The sequence below is a fragment of the Lutra lutra genome, chromosome 11, assembly GCF_902655055.1.
Source record: "Lutra lutra chromosome 11, mLutLut1.2, whole genome shotgun sequence".
Lineage (NCBI taxonomy): Eukaryota > Metazoa > Chordata > Mammalia > Carnivora > Mustelidae > Lutra > Lutra lutra.
Genome location: NC_062288.1, coordinates 29,276,216 through 29,292,423, shown reverse-complemented (window position 1 = coordinate 29,292,423; position 16,208 = coordinate 29,276,216). Strand labels below are relative to the sequence as shown.

The following is a 16,208-nucleotide window of genomic DNA, read 5'->3' as shown; positions in this document are numbered from 1 at the left end:
TCTTCTACTTTCACCCCAAATTCAAACTTAACATTTCCGGCGAGCAAGTACCCTGTTCCATTTTCAAAGGATGTAAACATAAGTTTGAAGAGCATTGAGCTTTAATTCTTCCAGTCTAATTGTTGAGATACCTTTGCTGAATAATCAAATGAAGAAACTTAATTACTTAGAATTATCACTTTCCTCTTACAAAAAAATATTTTCAGAAACATTTGGTTTTTATTTTTTTTTTATTTTTTTTTTTATTTTTTTTTTTTTTTTAAGATTTTATTTATTTATTTGACAGAGAGAGATCACAAGCAGGCAGAGAGGCAGGCAGAGAGAGAGGAGGAAGCAGGCTCCCCGCTGAGCAGAGAGCCTGAAGCGGGGCTCGATCCCAGGATCCTGAGATCATGACCCGAGCTGAAGGCAGTGGCTTAACCCACTGAGCCACCCAGGCGCCCCACATTTGGTTTTTACATGTAGAATTATTCTTACACTGTACTGAATTAAACTATTATGTTATTTTTATTAAAGTCAAAGGAGTTGAGTGTCTATAGTAACTATTTTTGTAGTCCTCATTGTAAAATGCTCAAATAAATGTATACAGCAAAGAAATTTTCTCAAATCTATTTACAAAACCACATAATTTTATGAATTGCAATAAATCTCTATCAAAATATTTTTTGGACTAGTGGCATAGATTTTATTACTATTAACTCAGAAAAAGACACCACAGTGTCTGCATGACATTACAATATATATTTAATTTATCCCCTTCCATATTTCCTTTTTCTGGCAAATATTTCTCTGCACAGTTTTCTGTGAACTCAATATCAAATATCCATACACTAAACCTGCACTTCGCACATGTGTAATTTAAGTCATTTAATTTTTTAAAGCATAAAAAGACAAATTCTGGTTTTTAGTGGTCCTTACTAAATCATGCTATGATTTAAAAAGTAAAGGGCAAGAGCAAAACAGTTGCTGAGAATGTATAAAGCATTGAAGATGTTCCAGGAAAGGACACAACAGAGCATAGCAGAAAGAAATGAAGGTTTTGCTAAGTTGCTGAGTGAAATAGATGTGGAATTATACAGCAGACCTGCTGTCCAGGTCTGCTACTACTAATATATATACACACACACATATATACACATGTGCATATACACATAAATTTAAATTCACGTGTGTGTATATATATGTATGTGTATGTATGAAATTTCATTAAGAACTTGGTTCCTATTTTAACATCTTAGAAGGAGGAGTAACCCTTTCTAAGATTTTAATATTAGAATCAAGTTATTGAAATTTTACAATTAATTTTTTATTAATTTTTATAGTTCTAAACACTTCTCTCCTATAACATTCCCTTCTTTCCCAAGAAGCTAATGACCTTGCTAAATATTCTAATAAACTTAGATAATTTAGCAGTAGAGGTCATGGGAGCAAGTAAGTGTGTTTACAGAGGAGGTGATTAGATCATACTATCAGAAAAAAATATTTAGAATAACATCTTTGATATACTCGTCAGTGTAGTAAATGATAAAGTAAATCACTTCTTTTAGATTATTTAGAATATTTAGATAATTTCAAAAATGCCAATGGTAACTCTAACAAACATCATCTATTTTTATAGTTGACTTCTCTTTTGCACCAATGTTTGGAGTTTTATATAATAAAAATACTTTTAGTGCACCTCTGAGCATTAATTTAAAACTGTTCGTGTATGTGTGTGGTTCTTTCCATTGCAGATTATGAGGACATGTTTAAAGTATCTTATTACTTTCCTTCATGTTTAATAAGAACTATTATTACTTTGTGGACATAATTTAGAAACTCTGTGACAAACTAGTTAGTATTAGTCTGGCAGTTGAAAAGTATTAATTGAAGTTATTAAATATCAGGTTATTATTTTACAAAATATAAAGCTATAAGTATCACATATTATGTTTTTTCTTATTAGAAACACAGCTGAACTATTACCTTTGTATTCCATTTCTAATAAAATGGTATTAATTTATTTTCTTTTTATAATAAGCATTTAATATTAACTTAATACCAACTTAAACGATGGCATCAAATTAAGCAATTGTTGAAAAATACTGGATTTATTTGAAAGATAATGAAGTGCAGTGGAAAGAACACAGACTGAATGTCAGTAGACGTATCTGTAGGTCAGGATCTGCTCAAACCAGCTATATAACTGTCAATAAGATATTTGGCATTTTGGGGTCTCAGTTTCCTCAGCTATAAAATGAATTTTTAGAAAAATGAGTAAATCTCTTTATGTTCTCTATTGCCACCTTTAGTTGGGTTATAAAGACAAAAATATACATAAAAAGAAAGAAAATAATAGACATTTCTATTATGTAATGAAATGTAGGTATTAGGCAATTGTTTAATTTATTTTTGATAAGTACTGCTATTTTTTTTTTCCAGGATTAATTTAATTTTAAAAACAAATACAAGCTATCAATGCACTCTTCTCAACTCAACTGGACAGTCTACCTGTGGTATGACTGTCAGGTAAAAACATACATCTTTACAACTTGGTGGTCCCAAGTTTTTAAAAAAAAAAAAACCATTTCACAGAAAGGAAAGAAATATGAAAACAGCTCAAGAAATACACTAACAAGCAAAAATATATGGGGAAAGAGGAACACATAGTTTTGACTTAACTGAAGAAACTGAGAGGAGACTGGTCTACATAGGGAAATGTGCATCCTGGAAAGTCAGGTGTGAAAACTTTAGAATAGGAATTTATATGACTTGAATCTCCCCCATTTCCTGAATAAAAACGACATCTTGTGGTATTTATACTTCATGGCTCAGACACCTACCTCACTTGGCTCTATCCTTCCTCACTTTAGCCTTTACTTAAAAGGAGTCTGTAAAACTTGGGGATATAGCCTAAGAAGAAAAATAACCACACCCAATATTCCCCTTTCTGTGGCTACTTTAGACCTTTGTTACTAGAAAATTCCTAAAGAAAATTTAAATATAAGTCTGTGGCTTTACTGAATCAAGTCCCCCAGTTAATATTTAGAAAACACCCTCTGTTTGGGCTAGTAACATCGTTGATGGTACCTATCATAGAGGGATAGCCAAACAAAGTCTGTGTCTCAAAACCAGTGTTAAATCAATCTCAGGGTTGAGAGGGAAAAAAAGGGGAGTCTAAAATCACAAGAAGTGCAGACATATCTAGGACCCTTGTCCTTCTGGATCCACGCTTCCTTCAGGATCTTCATCATTGTAAATGTTCTCTGCCATTTGCCACACTTGCATGATATTGTCTTCTGATACAGAACAAATCACCCAAGGTTCATTGGGATTCCAGGAGAAATCAGATATCTTGGCAGTGTGACCACCATGAATAAACAACAATTCTGGTGGCCCATCTTCTGCATCTTCCGGGGATTGTTCCTCTCCAATTTTACTTAAATCCCAAACATTCAGTCTGCGATCAGTACCACTGGAAGCCAAAATGGTCTCATTGTGAGGCGACCACTGAACCTGGAATATTTCATCCTTATGTGATTCAAAGGAATGCAACTTAAGTTTCAGATTTCTCAGATCCCACAAGGCAACAGTCTTGTCGGCTGATCCTGTGGCCAGAATGAACTCACTGTAAGGATTGAAAGATAGGCAGTTCACTTCAGCAGTGTGACCATCAACTGAGTGGCTTGGTTTGGAAGTATTGTTTGAACGAGTATCCCAGATCATAAGTTTTTGATCATCAGCAACTGACCCAAACAGAGACTCATGGAGCAGATGCCAGGAAACATCTTCTATTACTGCTGTATGCCCTGTAAAGATGGTCTTCGCATCCACAACTTTTCCTTCCTTTGGAACAGCACTGATGTCCCAGAGGCAGATGGTGTGGTCGTCTGAAGCACTAAGTAAGTGCCCACTGAGATTTGGGTTCCAAGAAAGTCCATAGCCTTCCTTCTGATGTCCACGGAGACGCAAGTCTGGGTTGCACTCTCCAGAAGGGTCTGGTTTGGAAGGATGTTTTGTATACTTAAAAACAAGAACATCACTGGATGGAGTCTTTGTTGCAATGATGCAAGGGTTCTAGGGCATATAACGTGCCCGGTTTACTTCTCCTTCATGGTTGATCTTGATTTCTATTTCAATTTTTCCACTAACTGAGCCAAAACCTCCAAATTCTCCTTTCTCACTGTTGTAGTGTGAAGCATCAAACTGAGCATCATCGTTAGGGAGCTGCACACTGGCTATCACAAGATGGTTCTGTTCATCGGACGTGTGTGTTCCCAGAACAAGTTGATGAATGCTTAAGTCTTTCCCTTCTGGTCTGGTTACATCTGGAAGCCACTGCGCAGTTAGGCTAGGCCACTCCAGGGCATGGGTCATCACCAAATCGTAAAGAAAAGGGGTGTTCTTCTTCCATATTTTGTACTCTTTGTTGATCACACATTCTTCTACTGCGTCATCAAAGGCTGCTTCCTTGTCGGCCATGGCGGGCAGGCAAGCCGGGGGGATCCCGGGGTCGAGCGTTGCGGGAGCGGCCAGTACTGCTATTTTTTAAAATCTTGCACCTATTTAGGAAGGAATAAAAAAGTTGAAAGCAGAATAGAGTATTTTAGGATATAGATAGTGGTAAAAGACAAAATAGATTTGAAGAGAGGAAATCTAAATGTGAAAGTATAATTATAACGAAAAATGAGAAGACGGAACATAACTGAAAATAAACATCTTTCAAGCCTGTATATTTCTGCTTGAATGAAAAATATTTCTATTGTCCTACTACCATAACTACTACCATTGATCTGCAATTTCTACTTGCTGCTCTTCTTCCCAGTTGTTATTTTAAATTTTGTGTGAAATATAACTATTTGTAAAGTTCTTCCTGACAAAATTTCAGGGTAGAATTAAAATTTCAATTACAAATTAGATGGCTTTGAATGGCATTAACATGGCTTCATTACAAATATTTTAAGTAATGACCACCAGCAAAGGAAGAAAATAAAGATCTAGCAGAATACCATGGACTTCATAACATATAAAGACAGCTAAAATGGATGTAGTGTGAAATTTATTCATTCATTTCAACAAATTCATTTATTTGGTGCTTACAATGTACAAAATGTCATTTGTTAGGAGTGACATGGGCAAGCATTGTCCCTGTCCTGAAAGAGTTAGTAAGTTCTGCTTCACTAAATAAAATCTTCCTTGAGTAGAACCACTTTTGAAGAAATTTGAAAATGGACAAAGAGTGAACTTTGGAGTGGAGGCATTGCTTCTGCCTCTAGGTAGGCACATGTGTTTGCATATACATGAGAAGAGAGAGAGAGACAGGGAAGTGGGGAGAGAGGGAGAGAGAACCTAATCAGACTTGTTTTGGTGTTGCAAGTTGCTATTGTGTAAAATGACATACTTTGAAGTGCAGAAATTATAATCCTATTTGATTTCCTACTGACTGAAGGGCTGCAAATTGGGGCAAAATATGTCACATTAAGTGTTTAGTGAAGGAGGAAGAAAGTCATCAAGCATTAGCTACCCTCTAGGAATGCTAGTCCTGACATGTTTCAGACTTTGGTCAAAGTTGGAAAAGGAGGAGTAAAGTGAAATCTAAGAAAGAAGAATGCATAATCATGTTGGATCTCAATATCATTAAAAAGCAAACAAATAGTACATTCCAAATACACTCTATCCACATGAAAAACACATATATGGGGATAGATACCAAATTGATCATCCTGGTTAATTTAGAAGATGGAATAAAATATGTATGGATGACATGTTTCTGTACATATCTCTGAACTATTTTGACTATTAATAAAAATGTAACATTTTCATAAAAAGAATAAAACCCTGGAAAAAAGGACCAGTAGTAACACACTCTGGCATTATTTACCCACACCCTAACAGTATCTACAAAAAACAAAACCAAAAAAAAAGAAAAAAAAAACACCTCTCTTTTTCTCTTTCATTGTGGGTTTTTGGTTTTTAGTAATAGTTTCCCTTTTTTGTTTGTTTGCTTGGTTGTTTGTTGTTGTTAGGACACTATAAAAAGGGGATGTGGACAGTGGAACAAGGAGATGCTTTAAAGCAGTTCTTAGCTTAGCTTTCCACTTTTGGTTAGGGCCTGTCAACTGAAAGGCATGCCTTCTGCTTCAAGTCCTGATCACAGTTGCAGGTTGGGGCTGGCTGTAGGCTAAGAGACAGTACCCCGTGGTTCATTGGTATCACGGCATAAAAAATTTAGTCATTGACACACTGTTTTTCATAAGAAATATTTTCTTAATGTCTACTGTATAGCAAGCAATTAACATAAGCTCCTAGGAAAGTAGATTTTAATTTCACAAACCCTGTCTTCAAAAGACTTAGAATTCACTGGAGAGAGATACTCTCATAAACAATCTATTGTAATACAGTGTGATAGCACTATTATAAAAGTACGTAAAAGCATAAGGGATGGTGCAGGATTTCTGCATGAAACTGCTCAAGAAAGGCTACTTAGAGTGAAATTTGAGTTGGATCTTTAAAAAAAAATGAGCAAACGTTTGCTAGGTGGATTGCAGTTTGCAGAAAGGCATTTATTACCAGCAGAGAACATTACATCTGACAAACCCGAGGAATTAAAAAAACGACAATTATGGAAAGCTGAAAAGTTACTTTTTCAAATTATAGGGGGAAAAGCAAGGAACAGCTGGAGATGGGACTGAGGATGAGATATGGGAATGAGGACTTTCAGGCCCTGACAATGTTTGTGCTTTCTCTTGTGGGTCATGGAGAACCATGGAAGCACTTTTAGCAAGTTTATAACAAACCAAAGATCAGACCTTCCCTTTTTGGCATTGTTCATTTTCCATTTTTATATTGAGGCATGCAGTTCTTCCCAAATAGAGACAAGTATCCTTTTAAAAGGCATTTTATTAATTAAAGTAGAGCCAAATTTTACTTCCCTAAATAGTAACGGGGGAGGAAGAATGAATGTTCAAAGGGAAGGCTAACTCTGTAATGAAGAATGAGTTGGGCACACCCATGGGCTGCCATCAAATGAAGCAGTCATTGTTCCTATAATTTTTACTTCTAAACATATCGCAGGGGGGAAAAAGGCAAAATATTTTATAAGCAATTTAGATAATAAAATGGGCAGCTCTTTAAACAACTTAGAGACCAGTGAACATTTTTGAAGTCATTTTTTCAAAAAGACTATGTAGTGTTACTTCTCTATTTCTAATTATTTTATGAATGGTATATTCCTTTAGGGGATTAGCTCAGAATTTTACAAATATCATGGCACACAAATGCTGTACTTTGGGCTTTTGTTTGAATTGAGTTGTGTGTGGTCCTACACACAACTGGGATCATTGGCCGCTAATCCTCCTGTCTCCCAGAGAACAGAATTCCCATTGTTGCAGTTCTTCACTGGAAACAGCTGGGCTACCTTTCCTGGGATAGTTGGCAGGATGGGCAGCTGCAGTCCCCAAATCACACAAATCACACAAATCACCAGTGAAGCTTATTTTGATTGCTAACTTCTGTTACATCAAGATACTTTTTAAAATCTGTTTTTCTCTATGTTGCAGTACATTCTTTCCATGCACTGCTTCACCCAGCAAAATGTTTGGGCTATGGGTCCTCTATTTCCACTGTAAAGATTCAAGCCTTTCCCAACCCTGGAAAAAATTACTCTCATATTTGTTGCTACATTTTGAAAAGGAGAAAATCCTTTATTTCTTCCTTTTTTAGTTGTTTTCATAGTTCCCTCTAAAGTAGTTTTGGTGTTTTAGCATATATCTCAACATAGACTGAAAGTATGTACTTTGAGTTCAGAGCAGTTTGGGGCATAGGAAAATGCTTGCTTTCTTTGCTATGAAGGAAGATCCTCCATTGACGAACTTTCTTCTGTGAGATGAGACAATTGCTTTTTTAATATCAGCATGAGGCAGGATGGGCTGGAGAGAGAACATGGTCATGACAGGAGGTGATCCAAAATTGCTAAGGTAGTTTGTACAGAGCATGATGCTCTAAATCAATTCACTGATTGATTTAATGGGGAAACAGTATGTTGATTCATATGTAATATGACCCATATGTTACTAATATATTCCTTATAAAGGGATCTGAGCTTGAGAGAGTACAGTCAGGAAACACTGTTTTTGTTCTTTTCCTTTCAGTATCTTCCCACAGAAAATAACTCTAGAATTTCATCTCATCTATTAGATCTCACAGGCTTTCAGATATTGTATTAACAGTCTTTAATAGTATTATATAATTTTTATTTATGAAAAATTCTGGTATCATCTAAACAAAAACTTCTATCTTACATCCTATTTGGCATAGCTCAGGCTGACTCCTTCCAATTTCAGTTGCAGGGGATGCACGCCTTTTTTTTTTTTTTTTTTAAGATTTTATTTATTTATCTGACAGACAGAGATCACAAGTAGGCAGAGAAGAAGGCAGAGAGGGAGAGAGTAAGAAGCAGGCTCGCCACTGAGCAGAGAGCCTGATGCGGGGCTCAATCCCAGGACCCTGAGATCATGACCTGAGCTGAAGGCAGAGGCTTTAACCCACTGAGCCACCCAGGCACCCCGAAACACCTTGAATGTACCTTTGCTCTTCTTTATCCACCTCCTCATTTCACACAACTCATTCTGCTGCTTTTGCTTTCCCAAGGAGGCTGAGATGGGCAGGGTGATAAGGATCAGAGGAGGAGACAGCTTTACTATGTTCTTGGATTCTCACTGTTGGCCACCTCTCCCTGGTATGTGTTAAACTCGCTGTCTGGCCTCTTCTAGCTGCTCCCTTTTTCTTGCCTTGGTGTCTCTAAGCACATTCTGTTAGGATCCACACAATCCAAGAGGCAACCATTGCTCTCAGATTCATTCATTGAAATGAATTCAATTGTATTCATTCAAGATTGTTTATACCAGGCTATAGTTGGTCTTTCCCAAATGTCCACAAGGAATGTTGCACATTTTTGCCTATTTCCTCCTTTTTAACCTTGTCACACTGACAGGCTTCAGTCTTTTCTAGGAAAGGATATCCAAGCTTAAGGGACATGTTCTTTGCCACTCTCTGTTATAGTCTCTCAGCAGCTCTGGCCTTCTGACTTTTGTAGTTCTACATACATTCAGCTGAGGTGAGTTTTCCTTTCTGGCGGTTACCCTTTCTACTTCTTTGAGTGTTTTCCTTCCACTTACTTTATCTGGCCATGAGAATGGAAATACCTGAAAGAGGTTTTCATCCAAATAATCTCTAGAGGTTCTCTACAGTGCCTCTAAGCATCTCTCATGCAGGCCAGCAGTAAGATGTGTTGTAGACATTATAAGGCTGGTTTTGTTTCCTTGTTTCAAGTTTGGCACTGGGTACTTGTCACCATTGTTTTCAGCACTGCCGTTTAGTCTTGATTGTGAGAAAATAGTTATTCTCATTAACATCTTGATAAATTGATAACAATTTAACATATCTCATCTATGTGTTTTGTCTGTTGTGGTAGGCTGATAATAGCTTGCAAGGATTAACCCAATGCCCTAAACCATGGAACCTGTCATGGTAAAATTGTTTTTTTTAATAATTTTTACAATTTTTGAAAGTTTTTACAGATATGACTAATTTAAGGATATTGAGGTGAGAAAAATATTTTTCATTCTCAGGTTGGGACCTAAATGTCATCACAGTGTCTTTGCAAGATAGAGGAAGAGGGAGATTACACACTTAGGAGAAGTCATATTAAAATGGAGACAAATATTGGAGTTACAAGCACACAGGACAAAGATGGCTAACATATATCCCTTCCAGCTCCTCACTAGAAGGGGTAAGGAATGGTTCTCCCCCCGGAGTCTCCAGAGGAAGGGCACTCCTAGTTTATTTCAGACTTCTGGATTCCAGAACTGTGAGAGAATAAATTTGTTTTTTAAGCTACTTAGTTGCTGGTAATTTGCGACAGAAACCATCAGAAACCAATAAATCTTTTATTATATATAACAAATCTATTCATAAATCTCAGACCTCATGTCACTTAACTTATCAGAAATATTTCATATTGATGACCTCACCCTTCTTATTGGCACACTTTCTTAACTTGGTTTCAAGATGCCATACTCTGATTTTCTTCATCCTTTTGGCTGGTTCTTCTAAATTTTCTTTTAGATTCCTCTTTTCCCAGACGTTTTAATATGGAGAACCATAAGGCTGTCTTTTGTCCATATCTCTAGCTGTGTCCTTTCCTTATGATATTTTTTATTGTCATGGTTTTAAATACTATAATTACTTCCAAATGTGTATGTCCAGTTCAGGCCTCTCCACAAACTCTGAATCACATCTCCAGTGACTATTTAATATTTCTGGTTAGATGTTTAATAATTATTACTCAGTAGCATATGAAAACTGTACTTAGAACCTCCCATCCCCTTCAGATTGAGCCCATCCATGGTCTTCCTCACTGCAACTGAAAGTAACTCCATAGCTTAGACTAAAATTTTTAGAATTACACTTCATTATTCTATTTCTCTTTTATTCTATATCTAAATCCTCAGGAAATATTTGTTCTTGTATTTTAACAATATATCTAGAATCTAACCACCTTTCATCATCTTCGAAGTTACTATGCTCATTTAAGTAATAGCCTCTTACTTACTCTCTTTGATTCTATACTTGCTTCTTATTTGCTACATAGCTGTTAGAGTCATGGTTCACCTAAGGGAGGATTTCTCCTTCTGGGAAAGAGGATAGGCTTATTTTTTCCTATTCTTCCCAGTAAGTACAACTAAAATTCCTGGATTAAGACAAATTTAAGAAGACTCTTAAAAGTGAAGAGAAGGTGGCAAACCAGCTAGAGATCTTTCAGGACCCAAGAAACAATATAGTGGAAAGGTCCTTGGGGTTTTCTTTTTGCTCTATATATTCCAGACTGCATCCTTGGGAAGTAAGAAACCCAGAAACACCAACTGGTACATAAAAACTAACCAGCCCAAGTAAAACCTGTTTTCTCTGGCCAGTAGACCAGGAAAGGGGCAAATAATAGTGAATCTGCTCCATCAAACATCAAAAGAAAAAAAAAAAAAATCTATGGACTGAACCACACCCATGCCAGCCAAAGTAACATAGGGATACCAAGGTGTTATCAGAGAAGGCAAGAGTGGTATCAGAAGGCTAAGTGGAAAGCCATAGCTTTTACTGCTGCCATGAAGTAATGAGCCCACTACCATCAGCCACCCCCCCACACTATGATATCAGTGAGGGCTATATGGGAAGTATAGACTTTTACCACCACCCAGTTGTAATGAAGCATCTGCCCCACTTCTCACTGGAATGCTGTCAGAAGAGGTCTAATGGAGGATCAGGACATTGACCACCATTCAGCAGTAACAACATTATTCCCCCCTCCCCAGTACACACACAAACACAGTGTCAGTAGAGACCACTTGGAGAGCCAGAAATTCAACCCCTACCTAGCAGTAATGAGAATACTCTCCCCCACCTCAAATGTCAGTGGAGGCTGAATTTGGAACCTCAGCTTTCACCCCATCTGGCAGTAATGATGCAGCAACCCCCTTCACACACCAGACTGGTTTTAAAGAGTACTAAAACACAAGATTTAAGTTTTCTAAGTCCAGAGTCTTTTAACACCCAAAATATCTAGATTCCAATAGAAAATCACTTGTCATAACAGGAACCAGGAAGATCTCAAACTGAATGAGAAAAGATAACAAATGCCACTGAGATGGGATACATGTTAGCATCATCTGACAAGGATTTTAAAACATTCATCATAAAAATGCTTAAATGAACAATTGCTAGCAGGCTTGAATTAAATGAAAATAAAATTAGAAAGTTCCAGCAAAAAAAAGAAAAAAATAGAGGATATAAAGACAAGCCAAATGTAAATTTTAGAACCGAAAAAAAAAAAAAATGCAATAACCAATTAAAAAAAAGACACACCTCAGTAGACAGGTTCAAAAGCAAAATGTATAGAAAAGAGAAGGGTGTGAGTGAACTTGAAAATAGAACAATAGAAATATCTTGATTTGAACAATAGAGGAAAAAACAAATAGAAGCTCAGGGACATGTGAGATTATGATCAAATATCTAACATCTGTATTACTTTGATCACAGAAATAAAGGATGCAATATATCAATGGTAAAGTATTTAAAGAAATAACAGCTGAAATTTCCAAAATTTTGTAAAAATCCTAAAGCTACAGATTCAGGAAGCTTTGTGAATCGCAAACAGGATAAGCCAGTGGAATGCATGTCAAAAAACACAATAAATATCTGAAGACTGATCAAGAACATGAAAGTCTTGAAAGTGGCCAGAGAGAAATGAAACCTCATGTATAGTGGAAATACAATTGAAATGACAGTAAGTTATCTCCTCAGAAACCACAGGAGACAGAAAGCAGTGGTACTGTATTTTTTACAGACTGAAAGAAAATTTTCAAATCGAAATTATGTATCCAATGAAAATATTCTTCAGGAGTGAAGGGGAATCAAGACATTATATAAAAGAAAACAAAGAATTTGTTTCTAGCAGAGCTATTCTAAAGAATAACTTAAGGAAGTTCTCCAGATAGAATTAAAATGATAAAAGAAGAAATCTGGAAAGATCAGGAAAGAAGGAAGGAAGGAAAAATACAGAGCAAATATCTAACTACATGTAATAAACAAAAACTCTTATCTTGAGCTTTCCAATTTGTGTTTGATGGCTGAAGCAATAATTATATCCATCTAATGTGGTTCTGACTGTATACTGAGAAAATATTTATGACAAATATAAGCAAAGGGGTATATATAGGGAGACGAGGATTCCAAACTTGAACTAGTAAAACGTGTCACTAATGATAGGGAAAAACTGTGCTCTAAGATGGCTGACCAAACCAGCAAGGGAATTCCAGTCCCTGTCTCAAAGCCCTTCCCGGTTCTTTTTTCCTCCCCCGTTTCCCGTGCGCGCCCAAAGTACCAAGTTTGCGGAAGTAGAAGGGTATAAATCCCCCTCCCTGCTTGTGCTTGGGGCTCAGGCCTTTGGAGAACAACCCCGTCTGAGCCCACGGGTGTTAAATAGACCTCCAGTCCTCCAAAGTATCCGAGTGCTGCTTGGTTCTTCCGCCAGAATCCAGTCCAGGTTTCAAACATTAATAGACTTTGATAAGTTATAGGTATAAACACTATAATAGCTAGAGCAACTACTTAAAAAACTTGTAAAGAGATACACCCCAAAACACTGTATATGCATTACCATGGACTTCTAAAATGTGCTCATGTGACCTACAGTAAAAAGGAAAAAAAAAAAAAAGCCAGAAATAAGAACAGAAAACAAAACCAAAACCAAAAAATGACAGAATTGAGTTTACACTTAGCAGTGTTACTTTGAATTTAAATAGTTTAAATATACCAAGTGAAAGATTAGTAGAGTGGATTAAAAAATCCTGATGGAACTGTATGCTGTCTCTAAGAAATTCACTTCAAATATAATTATATACATAGTTTGAAAGCAAAAAGCTGAAAAAAAATCAGAAAACCTTAATCAAAAGAAAACAAGAGTAGCTATGTTAATATCATACAAAGTTGATGTTAGACCAAATAATATCACCAGGATAGAAAGGAACATTACATAATGATAAAAGGATCAATTCACCAAAAGGCTATAACAATCCTAAAAGTGTTTGCACCAAACACCAGAGCTGGAAAATAGTGTGAAGCAAAACTGATAGAACTGAAAACAAATGGACAAATTCACAATTATGGTTGGACCTTGAAAGAATATAGAGGACCCTAACACAACTATTAATCAACATGATATAATCAGTATTTATGGAGCACTCCAACCAAGAACAGTATAACACCCACATTGTTTTCAAATGTCCATGGAGTATATATTAAGATATACTGTATCCTGGGCCATAAAACAAACTTCAGAAAGAAGTCATAAAATAAACTTCAAAAGAAAATAAATGATACAGAGTATGTTATCTGACCACCATGTAATTGGTCTAAAAATTGATAACAAAAGATGAGGAAATTTTCCAAATACTTGAAACTAAACATCTCTAGTTAATCCAAGATCAAAAAGAAAGTCTTGGGGTGCCTGGGTGGCTCAGATGGTTAAGTGTCCAACTTTTGGTTTCATCTCAGGTCATGATCTCAGGGTCATAAGATCCAGGTCTGTGTTGGACTCAGGCTCAGTGCAGAATCTGCTTGAGATTCTCTCCCTCTCCCTCCTCCTTGCCCCTTCTCCAGTCATGTGTGAATGAGTGTGTTCTCTCTCAAATAAATAAAATCTTTTAAAAAAGAAAGTCTCAAGGGAAATTTCATATATTAAACATAAATTTGTCCAAACTCACCTAATGTACAACACCAAGAGTGAACCCTAAGGTAAATTATGGACTTTAGGTAACTGTAATGTGTTAGTGCAGGGTTAGCCATGATAAAATTAGCACCATTCTGGTGGTGGAGACTATGCATGAGATATATGGGAAATCTCTGTACCTTCCTTTCAATTTTGTTGTAAACCTAAAACTGCCCCACCACCACAAAGTCTTTAAAAAATATATTGAACAGAATAAAAATAAAAATTTGTGGGATACAGCTCAAATAGTGCTCAAAGGAAAACTTAAAGCATTAAATGCTAATAGAATAGAAGAGAAAAAGTCCCAGACAATAATTTTACCTCCCAAGAAACTAGTAACTAGAAAAGAAGAGCAAATAAATCCAATGCAAGCAGAAGGAAGAAAATAATGAAGAATAGAAATTAATGAAATTGAACCCTTCCCCCCCCAAAAAAAAGAATAGAAAAAAAGAATGAATCAAAAACCTGATTCACTGAAAAGATTGATACAGTTGACAAAACACTACCACGATGAACAAAGGAAAAAGAGAGAAGTCATCATTACTCACCTTGGGAATAAAATAGGGGGTATCATTACAGACACACTGCAGATAACAAAGGGTAAGTGAATACTCTGAACAGCTCTACACACATAAATTGAATAACTTACATGAAGTGAACCAATTCCTCAAAAAGTATAAACTACCACAGCTTATCTAATATGAAATGGGTGGTTTGAATAGCCCTATAATTACTGAGAGAATTTAATTTGCATGTAAAAATCACTGAGGAAATAAATCTTCAAGCCCAAGTAGTTTCATGAGAGAATTCTACTTAATATTTAAAAAACATACCATTCTGCTCAAAATCCTCCTTGACGTCCCATTTCACTCAGAGTAAAAGACAAATTCTTTCTATGACTACCAGAGCACACATGATAAGGCCCCCAATTACCTCTGTGAACTCACTCACCACCACTCCACTTTTTGTTCCCCGACATCTGGGCACACATCTAATCAAATGGGTCTCCTTGTTCCACAAACACAGGCACAGAGGGCCCATTCCCACTACAGGAATGATGTACTACACTGCAAATTCTTTTTATTTTATTATTATTATTTTTTAAAGATTTTATTTATTTGAAAGAGAATGGGAGAGAGAACACGAGAGGGGGTGAGGGGCAGAGGGAGAAGCAGACTCCTCACTGAGTAGGGAGCCCAGTACAGGACTGGATCCCTGGACTCCAGGATCCTGACCTGAGCCAAAGGCAGTTGCTAAACAAACTGAGCCACCCAGGTGCCGCTACACTGCAAGTTCTGGTTAGTATCTATTATTGGTCAGCTCAGGCTGTCATAAAAAGTATCACAGATGGGGTGGCTTAAGAAACAGAAATTTTTTTCTCAGTTTGGAGGCAGGGAAGTCCTTATATAATCAAGTTGCCAGCTGACTTGGTTCCTGGTGTGAGCACTGTTCCTGGCTTTCAGATGGTTACCTCCTCATTTTGTCCTTCATTGCAGAGAGAGCAAGTAAGCTTTCTGATACCTCTTCTTTTTTTTTTTTAATTTTTAAAATTTTTATTTTTAAAGATTTTTATTTATTTATTTGACAGAGATCACAAGTAGGCAGAGAGGCAGGCAGAGAGACAGGCAGAGAGAGAGGAAGGAAAGCAGGCTTCCTGCTGAGCAGAGAGCCCAATGCAGGGATCCATCCCAGGACCCTGAGATCATGACCTGAGCCGAAGGCAGAGGCTTTAAACCACTGAGCCACCCAGGCACCGCTCTGATAACTTTTCTTACATAGGCTCTGATTTAATGGGACCAAAGCCTCAACTCATAACTCCCATCTAGTTTCCTCTCAAAGGCCTCATTTCCAAATACCATTACTTTGGGGTTTAGGGCTTCAACATATAAATTTGTGGGGTCACAAAATT

The 16,208-nt window shown here is 36.7% G+C and overlaps 1 pseudogene; it reads right to left on the bottom strand.

The window, feature by feature from the left end:
- Window positions 1-2,556: 2,556 nt before the first annotated feature.
- Window positions 2,557-4,491, bottom strand: LOC125081301 (histone-binding protein RBBP4-like; annotated as a pseudogene).
- Between the last annotated feature and the right edge of the window lie 11,717 nt (window positions 4,492-16,208).